Consider the following 18,545-nt stretch of genomic DNA (forward strand, 5'->3'; position numbering starts at 1 on the left):
GAGAAATCTTTCACGACTGAGACAATTTTTATTGTTGTACCTTTTCTCCACGTTAAAAAACGACCCTGGTGTCTAACTCTGTCCCGTGGGGAGGCATAGTAAATAGGTACAATTAGTATAATTAGCAACCACAAACCTGACTACAATACTAGTAGAAACTATTGATTCAGCACCCTACTTATCATCATCATCATCATCATCATCCACTGTAGTAGCTTATGATTCTGCTTGCAACAGAAATCATCACCACTGCATTAACACCTTTCTGCTGCAATATCAACACTGGCTCAGTGATTCCAGTAACAGACCAATCTACTCCCTTGTTGATTCCAAATGATCTGACTTTTTTTAATACTTGCTATTAGGTTGAATACTTGCTATTAGGTTGAATACTTGCTATTAGGTTGGTGCAAAAATAATGTCGCTGAATCTACTTTTGTCTTCTATTTTGAAAAGAGAGGTCCCTTTCTCTCGAAATTAATCAAAGTTCCATACCACCCACGGACTTTACATACACCGGACATACCAGCAACTTGGTTATAAATAATTATACATTGTGGTGAAGAATGATAGACGAATAAACGGCTAGGCACTCCTCTACTCAAGCATACCCGTCTACATTTATTTGTTTTTCAATTCTTTACTTTCATGATTCCGGTCTTTCTCCGCATTGTTTTTGGCTTTTAAAAAAATTCTCTCTCTCTATATATACATATATATTTACGTAGTTTTTGTTGTTGATTTGTTAAACGATATTAAGATTAGCGCCTTCACCTTGAAGATCGGATGTTTTTTTTTGTTTGTGTTTTTAGAAATTGCCCATTTTTTATTTTGGACGTAAATAAATAATATTTTTATTTATTTATTTTTTAAAACAGTAATCTATGCACATGCATGTTTCGGGGCCCTACCCCTCGTCAGCTTAGCTTGACTGTTATTAGGACTCGGACCCTGGACCTTATATATATATATATATATATATATAAGTAAATTCTTGGCCTTGTTTATCTTTGCCTATCGTACCTGCTCCTGATACACCTTCAATAACTTGTTCAAAAATTAAAGATATTTCTAGACATAGTTTTATTATTTTTAAATATTGCCAAGTTATTATCAGCCAAATATTTGATCACAAAAAAAAGACAAAACGATCAATGTCATTCACACACCTTGTTTTCTTTCTCTTCTTTTTCATTTAATATTTTCATCTTTTCAGCAAATATTTTATACCCGATAGGTATATGGATTGTTAAATATTGATGAGAGTATGTCTTTTAGAAAATGAATGATTTATTCAGATCAGCCGTAACTTGATTGTCCAGTAAGCTGCAAAGTCAAAGGGAAAGTAAATAGAGATGTAAGAGAGAGACTAATTTTATAAGCACATAGCTTAGTTATTTAACGTTTTGTCAGATCGTCTTAAAAACATGCCTGTTTTCATCAAGGATTCCAGCAGTCACCACTCTCTCAATTTTATATCTGACATCCTTTGTCTACTTTTTATCTCTTCCTACAAGCTTCGAACTTATACCCCGGTAAGGTTGATCCATAGTCTCATTATGACATTCTATGTAAAAGATATCCTGTAGACAATGTAATACCAGATCCATCTGAACAAAGATATTTTAACTAATAGTTATGTTAGTAGATGCAAATTGTGTATTTTTTTTTTTTTTTTTTGAAGCGGTGGACTTTAAATTAAAATAAATCAAAAAAATATTTTTATGATACAAATATGTGGTTTACAGTATTTCCTCTTTATTTGCAAGGTTATGTTCTTTACCCCCCCCTCTTCACAAATAGTGAAAAAAAAAACAAAAAAAAACGCAAATACTAAATGCAGTTTTAAAACGTCTATATATGACATTATATACAGTACTAAATGTTTCCCAAATACTTTCTAAAAACACATTTACTCATTAACACATTAATAATATAGTAATATTGCATGCAGTTATGTAGTTCATTAATGTAGTAACAATAATGTGAACATACTTTTGTCCTGTAACAAACGAAATCTCTAGATTTAAAAAAAAAATAAAACCGCTAGCCGCTAGTTCTAAAATTTATCCACTATATTCCAAACAAAATCTCCAGATCTAGTGGGAAAAACCACTAAATTTGCAACACTGTTTACCGACCATTTGTTTTTCGATGTCATGATGCTAGCCTGGCATAGCAGTATACAATGCGATACAGTTAACAGCCTACCTCATCAATATGCAAAGCTACATATGCGGAACTGTGAACAGGTGAGGGTGTACTGTATTCCAAAGATTTTTTTAACATTTATAATTAAAATATAATTTCAAGCATAAACCTCCCTGCGACTCACATATATGGCATAATGTAGAGTTCTATTTTTCACAAACTCCATGCATTAAATCAGGCTGTATTTGGGCAATAACATGTCGAATATGGTCTTCCAAGTAGTCTATTGTGTCTGGTTTATCAGCATAGACGTAGAACTTTGCATATGCCCAAAGAAAATAATTTGATGGTGCTAAATCGCACAAACGAGATGGTTAGTTGACAAGTTCGTTTCATGAAATTATTCATTCATCAATTGTTTCAAAATGATTTTCAAAATAAATTTGCGCAATTTGAAAACGTTGCTTGGGTTTCAGTCTCTTCATGATAAATTACCAACCCGAGCTGAATTCAAAATAACCGATAGTTGCCAAATCTGGAATTAAAGAAAATAGAGTTGTAATTTAAAGTTCGCTGCCTCTAAAAAAAAAAAAAAAACATATACTTATCAATGTTTAAGATAGGGAGACAGTTGAAACCGAGATCAAACCTTGTCAACCATGCCAAAGTGATGATATGCATTTGGCATAATATATTTACTAGCATGACCCGTGGAAATTCCATGTAATGAGAAATGTATTTATCAACGAATGTTTTGATAAAGCTGATATTTTTCTGGATAGCGTAAAAAATTAGTTTTTGAACAGAAAAATCAATAACATGCTGCAAATATGAGTTTATTAACATTTCTATGAAAGTAGTGTATATTGTATTTTAAATATGGAAATGTCCCAAATAAGATAAATTAAAAAATATTAATAAAGGCTTAGAAAGTAATATTGTGCTATATAGTTCAATACAAATAATAAAATCACATTGTAAGGTACAATCTTTAATTTACTTCTCCAGTCTAGCACCTCTTATCAGACAATGTTCTTTTATGTTGTCCTGTTTCTTTTGAATGTTCCCCTTTTTACATAACATTTTGCTGGCTGCATTGAAATTACTACGAGTTCCTTTTTTTACATCATTACAACAATGATCATATATTATTATAATGATATTTGAAAACGAGGTTGCAAAGGGAGGTCATGCTTATATTCTTGTCCAGGTTTGCTAGATTTGCCTTTGTAAACCAAATTTCGTGAATTTGGCCTTTTTTTTTTTAAAGCAATTTGGCCTTCAAGCATTGTATTTGGCTTTTTTTCAATGTGTAATGTGCAGACTAAGAAAGGAACAAGCAGAATATTATATAGATACTAACGGGGGGGGGGCAGCTTTGCCCGGTCGTAAAATACGCTTAAATATGATATTTTAATTTATCTAGATTTCATATATCTATACTCCTATAATTTTTTTTTTTTTTGTGCATTGATATACATTTTCAAAACCCTTCTTTCTATTTATTTAAAAAGAAAATACAGCTTTGTTATGTATGGCTCGTGGAATTGCATTCATTTGCAAAAGATCTAGCTAATTTGTAAATTCTCTTAAACGTTCATTTTAATTAATTCCCTATTAGTTTTTCAGTTTCCTTATGGGATAATCATCTTTTGTTAACTATTATGTGTAATTATATTCATGCAGATATTCTACATGATTTATACTTGCATAATATTTGCGTAAAAAGGTTATAGTAAACACAAACCTCTTTCTACATATATTTATGTGTGCGTATATGTATTTGTTTAAAACATTTTGCCTACTAAACTCTTCCTATAGTTTTTGGTCTACAGACATGAAACTTAATATATAGGATATTTGAACCCATACGGTTTTAAACAGGGAAAATTAGTGCAAAAGTGTGAAAATTAAAAAAATGGAATTTGCCAGGTGATGGTCGAATGATGGCATTACGAATATGCATGCATAACGTAATAGCTATTGGTTCAGATTTTAACTTTTAGCCTTGCGGCAAACATGTCTTCATAGCTCAGGCATTAACGTCCAAAGAAAAATGAATCATAAGCTAAACATTTTAGTTTCGATTCTCGGTGGTGGCACACAAGTCATTTTTTTTTTTTCCTTTTTAAATCCAATATAATAATCTTCTTTATATATAAAAGGCAAAAGTGGCGCGCACGTTTTTGTATGACCAGCAAATGCTTTTTTCCGGGGGGCGGGGGTTACTATTTTTTACAACTTTTTATATACCCCCAAGATCATAATATCTATGATTTGCGAAGGAACGTTTATTTTGATTGCATTTTATATAATTCACGCTATTCCATCCTCTCTCATGTTTGTTGGTCCTTTTCATATAAATAAAGCGAAATTCACTAATGCAAAGGTGTCAGCGGCCTTTCATGCCAGGACATCTTGAAAGCAATTAGCTTTGATCAATGTGGGGAATACCCTTCATATCAGACAATTGCTATTCATTTGAGAGCTCCCCTTTTTCGGGGGGGGCAAGGTTTCCTCAATAAAACAGTGGGAAGCTGAACTGGCCTTCAGCCAACGTTCATTTCTGCATTCACTTAGCAAGTCAACTTTTTTATTGACATCGCTAAAAATCAACGCTTCCCAATTTTTATGGCTTTGTAGCATTGCGGTAAAAGTTCATGCTTTCTTTCACTTTCTTTTCCGCCTTCGGGTTCGTCACGGGTTCAAGCCTCACTCTCTACTAGCAATTTTTTTCTTCTTTTACACCTCTAAACACCCCTGCTAGTTTATATATATATATATATATAAGGCAAAACGGCCGCACGCATTTTTGTATGTCCAGCAAAGGCTTTTTTCGCCGGGGGGGGGGGGTTACTATTTCTTAAAACATTTTATATACTCCCTAGATTATAATATTTACGATTTGCGAATGGACATCGTATTCACATTTATTTACATCGACTTTTATAAAATTCACGCTATTCCATCCTTTCGCATGTTTGTTCGAGTTTTTCGTATAAAAGTGAAACAAATCAAAAAAGCAAAAGCAAAGGCCGGGTGGGACATCCAGTAAGCAATTAGCTTTGAGCAATGTCGGGGAAACCCCCCATATCAGACAATTGTTATTCATTTGGACACTCCCTTTTTGTGGGGAGCTGGTTTCCCCCAACATCGTGGGGAAGCAAATAAATGAAACGGTTGAAAGCTTAACTGACCTCCAGCCAACGTTCATTCTGCAAGTCAACTTTTGACTGACATTGCTAAATTTCAACGCTTTTCACTTCCTATCTCTCCGTAAAATGTCACGTTTTCTTTCACTTATTTTCCATCTTCGGGTTCATTTTTTTTCTTTTACACCTCCAAGAAAGTATCGATCTATCTCTTTATCTATATATGTATTATCGATATATATCTTGATCTATCTATCTATCTATTTATGTATCTATCCATCCCAATCTATCTATTTATCTAACTGGAGAGATAAACAAGAGATGAATGTGAAGAATGTTGATAAAAACTGTCAAAATATGGTAAAATCATATCATAGACAAGTTTACCGGAAGATCTTATCAGTTGATAGGATCTACATGTGAGTTACGTGGATCAGGTTAGCTGGAGATCATTGGGAGTTGGAATTTGGACGTTGAGCAGAGCGGACGGTTTAACAGATCATCCCCCCCCCTTCACTGGGGAGGAAGCTAACGTATCTCAGAATGGAGACCTAGAATTAACCACGCAAGCAAAGATATTCAATTTCCATTTTTCTGCGATCGATGCCTGGAAAGTGAATAAAAACTATGTAAAACCAACCAGCGTTCTTGGAAATGAATGAATATTCGTCCAAACAGATTCCAGCCTCCCTTCCAAGAACAAGATGAATTCCAGGTGGACAAGATCAAGGACGTATGAAATTAAGGTATGTCCAAAATACATCTTTCATATAGATACATACCCGCATATGAACAATTATATATAAATATAACAAATAGACCGCAACAATATAACTTAGGGTTCATATAGTGAAGAATCACCAACAATAGACATTTAGTGACACGTATACACATCAGGATGAATCCTTCGTTCCAAGTACACATACCGATATATGGTGCTATGGTACACATTACACAGCAGACCCCTTTTTAGAAACCCCCATTGTATGGTACTCGATTATACAACATACGCCTTTTTGATTATCATTATACAACACAAACACCCGGGCAACGCAAGGTACCCCTGCTAGTATAATAATAAATATGAAATCTGCATTAATCAAAATATTATATTTAAGCGTATTTTACGACCAGGTAATGCCAAGCGGCCTGCTAATATTATTATAGAGTCATGATTTCAAAAGTAAAAAAAAAAAAAAATGTATTTGGGTGCCATCAGCTAGAATCGAAACTGAAAGCAAAACTGTAGCATTCAAAGCTGGTGATGTTACCACTGTACCAACATGACACGCATATGAACTGATTAAAAATTAAAATAAATTAAGATGAATGTAAAAAATGTATAAAGATTTTTTCAATTTTGACACATTTTTGACTCCTTAAAAACTATTGTAACCGGCTAAAGGCCCATAAAGGAATGGTCCATAAAAAATCCAATCATATGCGTCCTCTAGTGCAGCTCTGCGACCTTTAGTTTCGAAAGAGATAGAGTTTGGAAATACGGAGACAGACAGACAGATATATAGCTTTTTATATAATAGATTATATATTAGATTTACCTTCATAAGCAGAGTATTGCCAATATCAGGTGGCAGAAGTTTTAGACTAACAAAAAGATCAGCTAAACTAGAATAGAATGGGTGAAGAAGAAAGAGAGAAGTGGGGAGAGGAGGGGGAAGGAAGAGGGATAGAATCAATGCCAGATAGCTCTGTTAGTAATTACTAAGTAAAAGTAATACATTACTCAATAAGTCCCGGATCTGAAATACAGATGACGCCACTAATAAAAGATCCAGTCGATTTTTATTTTTTTTATTTTTTTATTGTATTTTTACCCCAAACAAGGCACAGTGCCACTTTGATGTAGGGGGCTACTATCTGGAACATAATTTTCAGAGATACTATGTAACAAGTTGAGCAGCAAGATGCCTTTACGTTACGTTTGAACTTCTGCATGTCAGTACAGTTGGGGAAGCAGGAACCCAGAAGGGAATTTCAAAGTCTAGCAGCCCTAGGGAAGAAACTAGTAGAGTAGAACGCTTTCTTACATTTAGGGATTTCTACTGTGTATTGGTGGAATTTTGCTGCTTGTCAGGTTTGTTGAGGGTATTTATGTTGAGGACAAGAGCTTGTAGTCCGTCGGAGAATCTACCATGAAAATACTTGTAAAACAGGCAGAGAGATGCAACATTTCGTCCATGGGACAGCGGTTGAAGTCCAGTTGATAGTGTGGGACCTATTAGGTTGGCAACTCTTTTGGACTCTGTCTAAGAGAGAGAGACTAACAGCAGATGCATCAGCCCAAATGTGGTAACAATACTCCTTATATGGGCGAATGGTGGTCATGTAGAGATACAGGATACTTTCAAGCATAAGTAATTTTCTAGCATGGTAGAGAGAGCCCACCTTCCTTGCAACAGCCTTGGCAATGCCCTCAATGTATCTGTTCCAACTCATGTTCCCTGTGAACGTTAAGCTGTGGAGTTTGAACAAAGTACTTTCAGGTAATGTATAATTAACCATGGCTATTGGTGGTTGAGAAGGTTTTTGTAGTTATTAAAGGAAAGAAGCTTAGTCTTGGCAGCATTGAATGTAACCATCTATTTTTGTCCCCATTCCACTACAGACTGACTTGCATTGGATATGTGTTCATTCATTTTTCCCTTATGTCTGTTATAGAGCGTGATGGCGTCAGCAAATATACCCATCTCAGAGACAATTTTATCAGGGAGGTCATTTATGAATATCAGGAATAATAAAGTACACCCGCATTTATAAAATATCATCAGGACAACCTGGGTTCTTCTCTTATTTAAAAAGGATTTAATTATGTTTAGTATTTGTCTAATAATACCATAGGATCTGATTTTCAGATTTTCATGAAAAGACCATCATGCCATATCCTGTCAAATACATTAGATATATATAGGGCTACTTTCCTAGCCTCCCCTGTTTTATCCAGTGACTGGTGTATACGTTCAGAGATTACAGTTAGGATATCTGTAGTAGAACGGGCTTGCCTAAACCCATACTATTGGTCAGACAGAAGTTTAGCAGCAGTGAGGTGGTGGACTACAGCTTGATTTATTATGGACTCAAATATTTTGGTGAAAAGAAGGAGGAGGCTAATGGGGCGATAATTTAATAGGTCAGTTCTTTTGCCAGAATTTTTGTAAACTGGTACCACAGAAGCAGTTTTCCAGTAATCAGAAAAGCAAGATCCGTTAGGGCATTTGTTGAAAAGCTTGAACACTGGACCAACCTCAGCAGGCATTTTTTTAATAGTACAGCCAGGATAAGATCAGGTCCACATGCTTTTGAGGTGTCTAGGTTTTTTATGATATCATGTATTTGAGAAGGGGTGATTTTCAGATCATCTAATGTGGTTTCTGTCTGGGAGGCAGTGGTTTGCTGGGTTCAAAGTAGAGTTGGAGGAAAACCGACAGGCAAACAAATTAGTCTTCTCGGTTGCCATGCAAATAACTTCAAGATTGTTGGGAATTGTTGATTGCCTATTATTTACTACACTTTACTTTTTCAAAAGTCAAGAGTTCTTAATTTCTGCGTTTCAATGTGTTTTCTGGTAGTTTCAGGATATTCTCTCATGGCTGTAATTCGTTCTTACAATTTTATTCTAGCTTGTATAAACTTTTGTCTATTTATACAGGATTTATATTGGATAAATCTGCAGTATACATGCTGCCTTTGAGCAATGGCAACTGTGCAAATAGAAGTAAACCATTGGGGAGAGTAGAGTTTGCTATAGAAATTATGAGTGGGAATATGTGCTTCAATTGCCATTTTAAACTATTCAGTGGTTTCATTTGTGCATTATTCAGCAGGAAGAGAAAATATGTTTTCCCATGGAGCATCCCTGATGACATCCCAGTTAGCCTTATTGGAGCATCTTGTCGTTTTAAGCAGTGGCTCTTCAACTTCGGATTCTAAAGCCCAAAACAAATCGGTACTTATTCAAATCCTGGCCTAAGTTCTGAGAACATTGTATCACAATCTTTCAGCATGGTTATAGAAGCAGCTAAAAAATGTCAACGACTATCAGGAATGATAATTTCAAAAAGTGGACAGAATAAAAAGATTGGAGGGGGGAAAAAACATGAAACAAAAATTTAGTTACCATAAGTTTAATTGTATGAAAGAAAAAGAAAAATTTTTTTCAAGCAAAGTTTTAATTATTTTTTTTTAATTAATAAATAATTTTTTTTAGGACAAAAACGTGGAAACAACAGTGGAAAAAAAAAATTTCAGTTTCAATTTTTAAATTAAGTGAAAGTATAGAATGATTCCAAAACATCCCCTCCCCATGCTAAGAATGGCTTTCTAAATAACGTTATTATTTCAGCACAGTAACATAAGTGCATAAGTACCGAAGTAATGTATTTACACAGCATGCTATAATTCATTTTCGAATTAAAATAAAAAGATAAAAAAATTTCTGGTTTAAATGCACTGCATGAATTCACTAAAATTTGTCGTCTGCTGACAGCTCATTAACTAATCACATCAACTGCCTCTGCAGCCATGCCAGAAGATGCCAATGTGATGTTGCCAAAACTTGAGTTGGAATCAGAATAAATACGGACAAATCGTGTACCAAAAAGGCATTAAATTGTTAAAGAAGTGCTGAAATCAGTCTATCACCCTAGATTAATTGTTGAGTGATTCATATACATTAATGTTCCAACCCAATCTATAAAAAAAAACATGTATTACCAGGATCAACAAATAGAGAGAGAGATTATGGACAATGTATAAATAAATGAAACTTACATATTGTAAATGATGTTTTGAAGACCTGCACCTGTGACCAGTCAGAGATGGGAGTAGTTTGAAGACGACTGCAATGATAATGTGTTTTGGTAGCTTATGGCTGTAATCAAGAGAGGGTTTTAGAAAGCAAGTTGGAGATGGCTAGGCGTTCAGGTCAGAAAGAGACTGAATCCAGTTCCACATAGGCTTGGATTATTTTTGATTTCATGTCCGCCAAGTCTCTGAAAGTTCAAAGTTGCATAGTTTGGCTTGTGAGGTGATATCCTTTAAGAATTTCTTCTAGTTTCTGTTTTTGGAAATGTAACAAATCCTTTTGCTATCAAAAAACTTTGAAACTTTATGAATCAAAACACAGTAGTTTCCTCGTCTATGAAAGACAAAGCGCTGTATACTTCCGTTGCTTTTTCACCGACTCTGTGTCACAAAGAGTGTGCTTTTGACGTTGTCAGGCGTCAACATTTGTTTTGTTTTTTGTTTTTTGTTTTTAAATGATGACTCTACCTATAGTTTTTGAATTTCTTGAACTACATCTTAAAAAAATCTTTCTTCACGTTACTCGCTCAGGACATTAGGTTTGGCGATTGCAAAAGGCCCATGCTGATTCTCCATATCTGATTCAATGTAATAGACAGCTGAAGGCAAGAATCAAGAGAACGCCTTTTGTGCTCACTTTATGCTTTTATTAGCTGTGTGTTTAAACGTCTGGACTGAAGGAAGACAAAGATAAAACCGTGTTTATGAAAATGACGTCAGTGAAGAGTTCTAACGAAGGGAAGTAACTTATACTTGACTATTACACATTTTTCCAAATTGATGTGTAATCTGTTAAAAAATAAAATTAACAACATTCTGAAATTATATTCAACACAGACGTAAAGAAAATATATGTATGTTTGAGTGGAAAATAATATATATTTGATGCCATTCATGAAATCAAAATTTGTAATAGTAGAGTTCATACCATTCAAAGGCATTTCTATTAGATTATTTTTTTTTATTTTGAACTAGCATTTCAGCCCCGCGTTGCCCGGGTGTTTGGAGGTGTATGTTGAGCAAACAAAAAAAAGCGATTAATTTTTTGAACTTTGACCTCTATCATGACCCCTTACTATTTATTGTTTTGGGCTCAAATCAAGTTATTAACTTAGATCCCTGTCCAAGAAATCTATATCTAAATTCTCAAGTGTTTGGGCCCAAAATTGTCGGAGGAGTTTGGTAGAGTTCTCAAAGGTCAAATCGTTGAACTTTGATCCCTTAACAACAAAATGTCTGGCCGAAAACCGATCACAAAGATTTTCTCAAATCTCAGTACCCTGTATATCAAATTTTGAGTTTGTAAACTGAAAATTGACGGAGTTATTGCGTAGGGAAATGTACACAGATACACACACAGACACACACACACAGACACGTTCACTTTTATAGATATATAGATTTGTCAATAGAGAAAAAAACATCTGCTTAAATGTGCTGCTTTTAAATAGATTATTACTACTTATATAAACTCTTAGAGTCAATATGATTTGATTATCTGCGAGCAATTCCTATTTAATTCATTCTTATCAAGAGGTACCGATATCATGGATTCCTTTGAATCTCTTAATCAGATATTGCACTTGGTAAGTTTGGTAAGTATTCCAGATTGGCTCACAGTCTGCACATTTCTGATTGTTCACATTTTATACAGATTGAATATATTTCAAGTCTCAAAGAAGGGGTGGCACTTTATGCATCCTAATTCCACATTAACATACAAGAAGATTCTTGAAATTTTGTCTTTAAACGGTCGGGTTTAAATTACATGTGAATCAGATTTATTTGTATTTGAGGGAGGGGGAGGTACTTTTATGATTTCCCAAAGCCATGATATGCAAACTATGACTAAACTATCATGAGTAACTTGTTGATTACAAATATGCTATTGGTTTTGTAAGATGAGCTGTTAAATCAAAACACACACACACACACACACACACACACACACACACACACACACACACACACACACACACACACACACACACACACATTAGCTAGATAGATATAGTAAGTTATGAAAATATCTATGGCGATTAAGCTACAGAGTTTCCCATGTTTCGTCCTCATAAGAAATTGTCATGCTAACACGGAGCGTTTCTTTTTTAATTTTTCCAATTTTTTTTTGTATTTTGGTCAAATTGATGCGTTTCTTATTTCAGATATTTTTTTTTACTTTTTGCAAAAAAAAAAAAAAAAAATACTCACGAAAAAAAAAAAAGAAGAAAACTGGAACTAGAAACCAGTGAAATTTATATACACCAATTTGACCAAAATACTAAATGAACTATTCAGAAAACTGGATATATATATATATATATATATATATATATATATATATATATATATATATATATATATATATATATATATATATCAATAAAGAAAGAAAAGAAAATGACGATATAAAATTATATAGTAATATATATATAGATCTATTCATTTACTCAATAAAGGTATAAATCAATTGGGGTGTAGGGTAAGTGAGAACTCTTTATACCACGGTATTTAGAAGCCTAATTCTTCTCATCAGAACAAGAGAGAAGGTAACATAATAGGCTAATGACTCATAAAAGAACAATTCATAAAAAATCCAATCATTTAGAGTTTGAAAATATGGAGACTGACAAACAGACATGTAGCCTTTTATATATTAGATAATAGATAATAAAAGTTGTAAGAGATATAAAGTTATTAAATATAGAAGAATAAAAATAGGGAATAAAATGGATATAAAAAATATGGATATAAAAAAGACACACCTCCAAAGACCCGGGCAACGCCGGGCTGAAATGCTAATATAGGATTTGTTGGTTGGTTGTTTTTGTTTTACGGCATATCAACCCTTTTCGGGTTATTTAATGCCGAATCCAAAGATTTTGAAGAAAAAATGTTTTAATAGAATATATTTCTTGTTTTTAAGTCGGTTTCTATTCAACCCATAGTTGGAACCCAACAGGTACTACCACTCCGGGTCAGAGTGGACCTGGGAGCAATGGTAATTAAAGGGTGGCTCCACACTCCCCAAAACCCGCAAGCTGGGGCCTCACCACTGGATATAGTTAAAGGTCATATCCAGGACCCCCATTGAGGGACTTTTACGTTGGTCGAATTGCATAGGTTCCTAATAATGCTTGTAATTTTATTTATAAAAGCGCTACTCATGTATTAAGCACTTTTGAAAAAATATTGGTTTTGGTTTATGTTATCAATCTACACTTTTTTTTTACACAGGAATCACCACTTATCAAGGCCCGGAGGCTACTCGAGGATAAGGGCTAATGCATGTACATTAGTCAATGTGATTATAGCGTAGTAAACATAAGTAGTGGAATTTTTGTAAGTTGGATTACATAGGGGAGGGTTCATTAAGAACCTGTTTATATTGGACTTAAAAGTATATTTTTCATTTCTTTTTTTTTTTTACTGTGGATGGAGTATCCTGCTGGATGCCAGATATTTACTCACTGTTGGATACATTCCAATTGAGAGACCAGTTTGAAAATGCTAATCGTCCCTTTATGTGTAGTTGTTTGAATCTTTCTTGCACTTGGTTAATTGGGTGTATTTGCCAGGTAATTTTTGAAATTCGTTTTAATGAGTCAGGTTGCTCTTATAATTATTGGAATGATGGAGATCTTCCCAAGATTCCAATTTCTATTCATGTCGCACATAAGACCTTGGTATTTCGTTATCATTTTTTTTTCTCTCAGCTCGGTTTAATCCTGCACCATTGGGGACACTAACTTCTACTAAGGTTGCTTTATTCTTCTTCTTGTCACATATTTGTCATGCTTAATAGTTCCGTTTTCCAGGGTGTGTGTGTGTGTGTGTGTGTGTGTGTGTGTGTGTGTGTGTGTGTGTGTGTGTTAAGTAGTCACTAATTGTAAACACAGAATAAACTTTATTTTCGGATAACTGACAAAAAAAAAAGACTAATATGCTAAAATAAAATAAATAAGAATCAAAACAATAACTCTAATAAAAATGTAGAAATTTTTTTTTTTTTAATTAGCTGTAAATTATATATCTATATAATTAATTGCTAAATAATAGCTATAATAATTTTTTTTAAGTACAATGAAATGTACATAACATAAAATAAATCCAATTTAATTTTTGGATTTAATTTAAATTCTTATATTTTACTTTGAAAAGTCCATGAAAGCGTGCTTTCAAAATTGATGAATTTCAAATTAAAGTTGGTACCATTAATTTTTAAAGTTTATAAAAGACATTTCGTTTTACTATTTCCATGCCTTGCAAAAAAAGTTTTTCTAATTTCAAAGTTTAGTAATTGTTAATGGTGTAGATTGGGTAGAATTTTGATTATTTAAGGGGATGGTTCAACAAGAACTTGTTTACATTGGACTTGAAGGCTACCATGTTGTAATCGGTCAGGAAGCAGGTCACTGGAACAGTGTGCAAACAGTTTTAGGACAGAAACTTTGCTCGTGGAATCTGCATTTAGGATTAGTCACAGATAGAGAGTGGGGAAAATTATTGATATTGGATGTAGCTAGTCGAATGTTTTTTGTGAAAGTTTGACAAGGGAAGACCATAGATTGGAATTAGCTTTCTTGTAATAACACACACAAGTGCGCGTGTGTACATGTGTACGTGTGTGTGTGTGTGTGTGTGTGTGTGTGTGTGTGTGTGTGTGTGTGTGTGTGTGTGTGTGTGTGATGAAGCAAACAATCTCCCTCATAAATACATATGCGTGGATGTCCGTGCATTTATTTCAATACACACATCTAACACACATTTATGTACGAGAAATTTACGTGAGTGAATTTACATTAAAAGTTGCGGTTCTCCATTAAATATACATCTGCAAAAAATGAATAACTGAATCTTTCAATTCTATAAAGTTTTGCAAAAATGTTTGTCTCTCCCCCATCTTCCCCTCCTCCCCCTCTCTTTCTCTCTCTAGATTTTTCATCGCTTTTATCAAGTCTCCTAAAACAGATGTCAATTCATTCATAAAAATCAATGTCCATTTGACAATTTTAAAAACAAAAAGGTTGAATCACAAACCTGAAAAAAATAACATTTTTCTCGTCATCCATTATACTTCCTGCCTAGCAATCAATATTCCATCATCGAATCAAACTCAATAATGAAATCAATTTTGACTGGGTTTGACCTAGAAATCAATTAAAGCTACCAAATATATATATATATATATATATATATATATATATATATATATATATATATATATATATATATATATATTAGTTTTATGAATGAATACAAAATTAGGTGTCAAGTAGACATTAAGTGAAACTTCTTATAAAAATTTGTAAGCTTACGAGGGGCGCGCAATAAGTAATGCTCCTGACCCACTTCTCATAGCAGTAGAGCAACGAAACTTGGCACAGCTATTAGTCTTTCTCTACATAGGAACCACCCTGAGTTATGCATTTCTCCTATCATTTGATGCAGCTCTGGAGACCATTTTTGTAGAACACTCCAGGTTGGTCCTCCAACCACGACGTGACTTCAGAAATCAAGACTGAATCATCTGGGAAACACATTTCTTTCAAAAACAACTTCATGGCTGGGAAGAGGAGAAAGTCAGAGGGTGCAAGGTCAGGAGAGTAGGGAGGATGGGGAAGGATTTCATAACCACACGCCCGTGCTTCTGATCTGGCGACATGCGAGTTGTGGACCGAAGCATTGTCCTGCAGGAGGAGGGTATCTTTGCTGATCTTGCCTCGCCTACTGATTTTGATAGCTTCCCTTAATTTCCTCAAAAGTGCAGCATAATAGGCTCCTGTAATTGTGGTACCCTTTGCCAGGAAATCTGTCATCAATACTCCGTCCTGGTCCTAGAAGACTGTAAGCATGACCTTGCCAGCAGAGGGCTGCACCCTTGCCTTATTTGGAGGTGGTGAGTCCAAGTGCTTCCACTGCATTGACTGGGCTTCGGTCTCTGGATCATAGTGATGGACTCAGGTTTCATCCTGCGTAATCAGTCTTTTGAAACACTTTGACTCATCTTCTTGGCACATCTCCAAATTCATCCTCAAGCACTCGACGCATTCTCGCTTCTGGAATGGTGTGAGCAACCTGGGAATCCATCTGGCAGACACCTTATGCATATGCAAATGGTCATGAATGATAGTTTCCACATACCCTGTACTAATCTTGACATCTTGGGCTATTTGGCGAATAGTAATGCGCCGATCTTCCAAAATGGCAGCCTCAACTTGACGGACAGATGCCTCATCAATGGGGGGGGGAGCGACTAGGTCTGGGAGCTGTTTCCACAGACTTCTGGCCATGTTTGAATTCACGATGCTAGCGTTTTACAAGGTCATATGATGAGGCATTATCACCATAAGTTTCTTTCATTTTATCAAAAGTCTCCTGTGGTGTGCGTCCTTTCAAATACAAAAACCGGATAACTGATCGACATTCAACAGGCTCCATTTCACACCTGACTCAGTTCAAACACCTGTAAAACAGAAACCACAATTAGTTCAGAACTGTAATTTGCCACATAACCCGTAGAAATATAAATCATTGCACATGCAAAATTTCAGCTAGATCAGAAAACTGGAAGTGGGTCAGGGGCATTACTTATTGCACGCCCCTCGTAATTTCTATAGTTTTTTTTATTTCTTTGCTTATAAAATTAAGGAAGCTAATCTCTTCTCAATATATATATGTGTGTGTGTGTGTGTGTTGAAATGTGATTTTTTTCAATTATGTTTCACCTTTTATCCTTAATTTATGAAGCTCAATGTAATTACAGAGCATATATAACAAACAAATGACAAAAGTCTATATTCCAAATTTTATGATGTTGACCATCTTACAATTTATTCCTTTAATTATGTTGATGTTCACAATTCTTGACAGCAACTGTTTCATAGCGCAAAATCATTCATTTAATTATTATATCAATTAATGAATCTATTCTGCCCTTAACGGCTCAAAAGAAAAAGCAACTATCAATCCATTAAAAGAAAATAAAATGTATTTGGGCATGATTACAAAATCCGAAAATTGGAAGAGAAGTTGCAATTACCTTTTATTTTATCTTTTATTACGCCATTTTGAATTTTCAAATTTTGGAAATTTGGAATATAAACTTTTGTCATTTATTTGTTATATGCTCTGTAAGTTACATCGAGATTCATATATTAAAGGATTGGTATAAATAAAAGGTGAAATATAATTGAAGAAACATATTTGCACACACACACACACACACACACACACACGGTAGCAATGGCTACTGTGATGGCGATATCAGAATAAGGGAATATTAGCTTAAGGGATAAGGGAACTTCTAACAGTTAAAAAAAACTACCGATAACTATATATCACTATATCACTTCACTAGTGGGTACTTCTGCAGAATACGGATCATAGTAAAATAATAACGACAGCTTTTTATAACTATTATGAACTGTGAACTAACATTTTTAAACACAAACAATATTGTATAAAATTAAATTTAAATTGAACATTATAACTAAAATATAGCATAGTCTGATGCAGCAAATCAGGATTGCATAGAATGGAGAATAGAGTGGCCCTTGCTTTGCTCAAGTTTGGAACAAAATACCACATTAGTCATGGCTGCCTTTGAACAACGATTACAACTAGTAAACAACAGTTGTTAAGGCAACCAGGGTACTACTAGTAACCGCAGATAAATGGCAATATTCAAGTAATCACCTCAAAACAGCAGTTACAACCTAAAAACAGCAGTAATCAACTTGAAACAACAGTGCCTGCCAGTGCCACGAAGTGATAGTAGCAATAACTACCATGAATAACAGTACTTGCCACTTAATGACAGTGCATGACAATTAAAGACAGATGATTTGCCTGCCAGTTCATGGCTGTGCCTGCCCCTGTCAAGAAGTGACAATATCTGCCTGAAAATCACCATCATAATCACCTGTGATCAATAGTTCCCATCACTGGATGACAGTAGCATACGATGGATGACAGTGTACGAATATTGAAGACAGGCGATTTCATTTCAAGGCAGTCCAATGGGGCTTCATACTGGGCACGATCGATAGTGATCGACAATGACCAAACGCAAGTAACCACCTAAAAATGCCAATGACCACCAGTGCTTACTATTGTAGACAGACAATTTAATAGTCATGGCTTACAGTGAACCCCGGAAACCGACATTGACAGTTGGAAAAGCAGCGAGTGTCCACCAGTAACACAAGTAAATGCAATTAACCGTCTCAAAACACCACTAACTGCCAGCAATCATCAATGCATGCCAAAGGCATCCAGTGACAGCTAGTGGATGCCAGTGCTCTATAATACCCAACAGTTGAAGACAGACGATTGCAGTTCAGAGCAGTCCAATGAAGACTAACACTGATCATGCCAGTTGCGAAGGAAGCCAGTGCCCACTAGTACCTGCAAGTAATC

The 18,545-nt window shown here is 34.7% G+C and overlaps 1 protein-coding gene across 3 annotated transcripts in view; it reads right to left on the minus strand.

Annotated features, from left to right (window-relative positions):
* LOC145253353 (uncharacterized) overlaps positions 1-18,545 on the minus strand; it is a 692,561-nt gene that overhangs the window by 459,516 nt on the left and 214,500 nt on the right. The window contains exon 1 of one of the 3 annotated variants that reach the window (XM_080112926.1): positions 10,092-10,192. The exons of the other annotated variants lie outside the window; for them this stretch is intronic. The gene's annotated coding sequence lies outside the window, so the exon portion shown is untranslated. Of the gene's footprint in view, positions 1-10,091; positions 10,193-18,545 lie in introns of those variants that run through there. 3 annotated transcript variants of the gene reach the window in all.

This window comes from Euprymna scolopes, chromosome 3, assembly GCF_053919585.1.
Source record: "Euprymna scolopes isolate OS-2025 chromosome 3, ASM5391958v1, whole genome shotgun sequence".
NCBI lineage: Eukaryota > Metazoa > Mollusca > Cephalopoda > Sepiida > Sepiolidae > Euprymna > Euprymna scolopes.